Below are 6,000 nucleotides of genomic sequence, written 5' to 3'. Positions count from 1 at the left end.
GCCACATATCGTGAGTAAGTGCCACTCACAAAGGTGGGTGTGGTTGCTTGATAGACTTTTAAACACCCTCCCTCGACTGAGATATCTCTATCCTTTACTACCTAGTGAATGAAGAAGGAGGTGTTGATTGTGATCTAGGTACAACATCACAACATCATTGGGCAGGTGTGGATGCAGTCCTCCATTGCCTACATCTGCAATGAGCTTTTGTTTTCAGAATGGAGCCAATTTCTCAACAAGCACTTTTGAGTTGCAAAATAATAATAATAATACAGTGGTACCTCGGGTTAAGTACTTAATTCGTTCTGGAGGTCCATACTTAACCTGAAATTGTTCTTAACCTGAAGCACCACTTTAGCTAATGGGGCCTCCTGCTGCTGCCGTGCCGCTGGAGCATGATTTCTGTTCTCAACCTGAAGCAAAGTTCTTAACCTGAAGCACTATTTCTGGGTTAGCGGAGTATGTAACCTGAAGCGTATGTAACCTGAAGCGTATGTAACCCGAGTACCACTGTAATGCAGTAGATCAAGACTGTGCACAGACTATGTAGAAAAACCAAATTGCAGTTTCTATTGATTCTTGAATAAAATGCTGTGTGTATGCAGCCGTATTCTTGAAGTCATCTTCTAAACAGCATTTTGTAAACTTTTGCCAGAAAAGGTAGCCCCATAATCACAGAATATGCTTACATTTGGATTCAGAATAACTGCTCTGACATGCAGCAAAACCATCTTTTTCAAAAGAAGCCCCTGAATACATAGACTTCACTATTAATTTGCTGAATATGCCCAGATTCTTTTTTTCCCTTCTTTCCTTGCTGCCATCTGAAAAGGGCACTGGTAGCGTCATGTTATATAGCCTGAAATTAATCTTTCCACTTGATTTAAATGAGTAATGGATCAGGCCAATGGACGACATCGGCTTTAATGTGAGTTTGGACTTCATTCCTAGGCTAGCATCAGAGACATCTCATTTGGGGGAAGTGTTTCTAACATTCACAGCCTCCTTGAGCTGCGTTTGAGGGGAGAAATTGGCTCTGAAACAGTGCTGACCTCATGTCTAAGCCAAGAGAAGTCGACTCTGGGACTCTGAACAGAGCGCTCCTTTAATCTGCAGCTTCTTCCGTCTCTTATATTCTGACATCTGTAATGATCCTTCTGCCAACCAAGCAGGAAAGGAACAAAAGCAACTCTGCTTGAAAGGGAATGAAGATCCCGGTGCTCTCGCTGGGGGATCTGTGGGCTTGAGCACACATTTAGTTTACTCCTCGACTGATGCATTAGAGCAACGAGAGTGGCAGCATTAACCTTGGAGTAGCTGCACAAGTTCAGTCCCTGTAAATGATGATAACAGAGAGAAGCAACATACTGCTGGGGGGGGGGGCATAGCTCAGAATCTGTACACGTGCTTTGTGTGCAGAAGGTCCACAATTCAATCCGTGGTCTCTCAAGATAAAAGGGACCAGGGAGCAGGTGATGGGGAAAATCTCCATTCAGAGTAGGATAAATAGTTTGACCTCTAACCAGACAACTTCCTAATCATGCATACCCTCCAACATTTCTCCAATGAAAATAGGGGTGTCCTATTCAACAACAACAACAACAACAACGCTGGTATTGATCCCATCTGACAGGGTTGCCCCAGTCACTCTGTGGCTTCCAACATATATAAAAATGTAATAATAATAAAAAGTAAACATTTAAAAAAACTTTCCTGAGCCTTCAGATGGCTCAGAGGGGGTTGGATCTTCTTTGGCAATAACTTGTATCTGAGTAAGATTGTCTTCCATGAATACGGTCTTAACAGTGAGTTCGTAAGTGATTGTGGAGGCCAGTTCTGGATCCACATGTCCTTCCATAGCGGGGACATAGGTTTCTGGGTGGGAGTTGATCATGGTGAGGGTTTGCCAAATGTGCCTTCCTCTTAGCTCGTTTCTCCTTTTCGCCCTGAGTTCATGCTTCTGCAAAGTTCATGATACCTTTAGGCTGTTCTCCAGTTGGAGCACTCACAGGTCAGTATTTCCCAGTTATCAGTGCTAATACCACATTTTTAAAGATTTGCCTTGAGAGAATCTTTAAACCTCTTTTGTTCTCCACCGGTATTTCACTTTCCATTCTTAAGTTTGGAATAGAATAGTTGCTTTGGAAGACTATAATTCAGGCATCTGCACAACATGCCCAGTCCAATGAAGTTGATGTTGAAGAATCATCATTGCTTCAAAGCTGGTGATCTTTGCTTCTTCCAGTAAACTGGCATTTGTTCGCCTGTCTTCCCAAGTGATGTGTAAAATTTTTTGGAGACACCGTTGATGGAAACTTTCGAGGACTTGGAGATGGTGTTTATAAGTGGCCCATGTTTAATAAGCGTTCAGTAAAGTTGGTAGTACAATAGCTCTGTAAACAAGCATTTTGCTTTCCCTGAGAATGTTCCAGTCCTCAAACAATCTGCAATTCAGTTGGGAGAAACTTGTGCTCGCAGATCTCAGGGGATGCTGGATTTTGGCATCAATGTTGGCCCTTGTGGAAAGATAACTGCACAGGTAGGAAAAGTGGTTGACATTTTCCAACATTACACCATTTGTATAACATTGGAATTTGTTTTTGTGGTGCTGCAGAGGGGTTGTTTTATGCTTGTTGGTGCAGCACTTTGGTTTTTTGGATATTGAGAAAATAATATCCCTCCAATATTTCTCTGATGAAAATACAGACCTCCTAAGGAAAAGCAGGATATTCCAGGATCAAATCAGAAACTGGGACAGCTTCTGTAAATCTGGGACCATCCCTGGAAAATAGGGAGAGTCTGCTGATGCTACCTTCCTATTGGATAGAGACTGGCCATTGTGATGTCATGCTGGGCCTGCCTGCCTGAAGGAAGGACAGGCTGGGCAATGGCCATTGTGATCTCATTCTGATGCTACCTGCTGACATCTGCTGATGCAGCTTGCCTGAAAGAGAGAGAGAGAGAGAGAGAGAGAGAGAGAGAGAGAGAGACCATTATGACCTCATGCGGATGCTACTAGTGTGAAGGAGACAAACTGGCCACAGTGACTTTATGCTGACGTTGCCTGCCTGAAAGAGAGAGACTGGCCCGCTCTCCACATGCTGTCAGGCACTTTGATGAGAAAGGGGCCCTTTGAACACCGGGCCAGATATGGGTTTCTTAACTTTCTTGCCCCCTGACCCACTCAAGTGTAAGCTACATCTTTGTCTCCACAGGCAGGCCCCATTGTGTCAACCAAGGCATGAGTACAAAGACGCACAGTTCAGCCAGTTTTTAGGCTGGCGGATTCAGGATCTTGTTGTCACTGAAGTAAAACAGCAGTAGCAAATTGGAGGGGAAGTCTTTCAACCAACCCACTGTAACAGACAGAAATAGGCACGGTGTCTTTCTCACTGAGGTAAGCCCATGAAGGAGCAAATTGTTTCTTTTTCTCTTATTCAGGTGGGCAGTAGCATGTGTGGGCCAAGAAGTGGCCAGCAAGAAGAGGAGGATTGGCTGGTGGGCATGCCACCTATTACAGTGTTTCTACTTAGACTATGAGTAGAGGAAAACGAGGGGCAGGTGAGGCTCGTGAGCCTGGGAAGAAAGAAAATTCTGATCCTAAACCTCTGCTGCCTTTCAGGATATCTTCAGGAGAAGAAAAGGTCAAAGTGTAAAATCCTATACAAATCTGGAATCCCTAAGACGGCTGGATGGCATCTTGTATGCTTCCTTCCAGCAACTCTTGCAACCAAGCAGGTACCAAATAATAATAATAATAATAATAATAATAATAATAATAATAATAATAATAAATTTATTTATACCCAGAGCCAGAGAGGGTGGGGTAACACCAATAGAGCTCAGGGCGGCTAACACCAATAAAATCACAGTAAAAACATAATAGGGGAAAGAGAGAGGGGGGGGAAACACAAATTAATATACAGGTTAAAATGCAATTTAAAATTCAGCCTCATTTTAAAGTAGCTGATAAATCAAGACCATAAGGGGAGGGAAACATAAGGGTCAGACCGAGTCCAAACCAAAGGCCAGGCAAAACAGCTCTGTCTTGCAGGCCCTGCAGAAAGATGTCAAGTCCCACAGGGCCCTAGTCTCTTGTGACAGAGCATTCCACCACGTCGGGGCCAGTGCTGAAAAGGCCCTGCCCCTAGTTGAAACCAATCTAACCTCCTTGAGGCTCGGGACCTCCAAAGTGTTGTCATTTGTGGACCTTAAGGTCCTCCGTGGGGCATACCAGGAGAGGCGGTCCCATAGGTACGTGGGTCCTTGGAAAGCAGAGCAAATTTATTACTCTGCTTTTCTTTGGACCACGTTAGTGAGGCTGAGAGTGGGGAGTCTTGCCTGAGCACACTGCCCAGGGGACTCATTTTGGTGCTGTTAACACAGCGGTTTCACTTCGGCCCCAGAGGCGTACTCCATCGTCTTTTGAGACAGACGGATGCCAACAACAACTTACAAGATGTACTCCAGAGTGAACTGGCACCAAGAGAGGTAGCAGTGGCAGACGTGGGCATTGGGATGTTAGCAGTGCCTCAGATTAAAAAGGGCAGCTGCTTCCAGTCAGAGCTGGGCACATTTTGAGAAGCAAACTGACAGGCTTCAGGTGAGTAGAAGAAGGACCGGCAGTGGCATGACTCCCTAGGAAATTTTGTCCGTGATATGATTATTTTCCACCGAGTCACTTTGGTACGTTGACACTGTTTGCACAATTTAACAATTCCAAAATACATGTGCGCTTTCACTTACATGAGATTAAATATACTGCCTTCAACATCCTTCCCCCAATAGTTGCAGAAAATATCTGAGCACTAATCCCTCTATTTGCCAGAAAGATTTAGTTATTATCCTCCCGTAAGCAGGAACCAGACTTCGCATGGACAATGAAAATCTTTTTTAAGGTAAATTTATGATCCCCGAACTGTAAAGGTAAAGATGTGGTCTCCTCAAAATTGAGGTTGTGTCCTCTTCACTTCAAACCTACCTCACAAAACACAATAGTAAACTGGAAGCAATAAATGACAGGCCTAAAGATTTGGTATCATGTTATTTGCTCACTAAAGAAACCCCTCTCTTCTCCATAGAAATTAAGAGTCAAAATATACTTAAATCCCAGGTTTTCAATTAGTTAGCTCTCATCTCCAACAGAATCCCCTCTCCTCAACAACCTCCAGGATCAACCCTATAGTTCACAGCACCACAGACCAAAGGCGCAGATGAGAGACTGTTTCCTTGCTGGCATACAACTTTGAAAGGGAGAGCATAACTCTTGTACTTGGCACTGATCTCAAATCCCCGACTTTGTGCTCCACTTGCTCCAAGGTCAGGTATACCCCATTCCTATTTTTCTTCCTTTTCGTGTGAGTATACTCTGGCACATTGCTACCTTCACTTTGAGGTAGTCGTGAATTATGTTACTCTTTGGCACTAAGGTGTGTGTATGTACTGAACGATTTTTTGCTACCCACATACTTGTAAACCTTGCTGTCCAAATGACCACCCATATACACTGTCTCTCTCATTTCTTCATAACGAACCAATCTTTTCCCCACTTCCTGGTGTGATGGGTTCTTTATTCGGCATAAAGTTTAAAGGTATACACAGATTTCTAATGGCTCCTCATGAAAAAGCAATGCTTGTGTGCTGGGTATATATTCACAATAATTATTTATTATTTATACCCCGCCCATCTGGCTGGGTTTCCCCAGCCACTCTGGGCAGCTCCCAACAGAATATTAAAACACGATAAAACAACAAACATTAAAAAACTTACCTAAACAGGGCTGCCTTCAGATGTTTCCTAAAAGTCAGATAGTTGTTTATTTGCTTGACATCTGATGGGATGGCTATCCACAGGGCAGGTGCCACTACTGAGAAGGCCCTCTGTCTGGTTCCCTGTAACATCACTTCTCGCAGTGAGGGAACCACCAGAAGGCCCTTGGAGCCGGACCTCAGTGTCTGGGCTGAACAATGGACACAGATGTAGCTGCAGCCATACAGCTC

General features: G+C 44.0%; 1 long non-coding RNA gene across 1 annotated transcript; it reads left to right on the top strand.

Moving 5' to 3' along the window:
• Positions 1-3,037: 3,037 nt before the first annotated feature.
• LOC310841245 lies at positions 3,038-5,732 on the top strand. Its single transcript, XR_014562431.1, has 3 exons — positions 3,038-3,397; positions 3,623-3,738; positions 5,146-5,732. It is a non-coding gene; the product is annotated as an uncharacterized lncRNA (long non-coding RNA).
• The last annotated feature ends 268 nt before the right edge of the window (positions 5,733-6,000 follow it).

This window comes from Podarcis gaigeae (assembly GCF_964106915.1).
Source record: "Podarcis gaigeae genome assembly, chromosome: 3".
NCBI classification, from domain to species: Eukaryota; Metazoa; Chordata; class Lepidosauria; order Squamata; family Lacertidae; genus Podarcis; species Podarcis gaigeae.
Note: the sequence above shows the minus strand (reverse complement) of the source record. Positions and strands in the feature narration are given on the sequence as shown.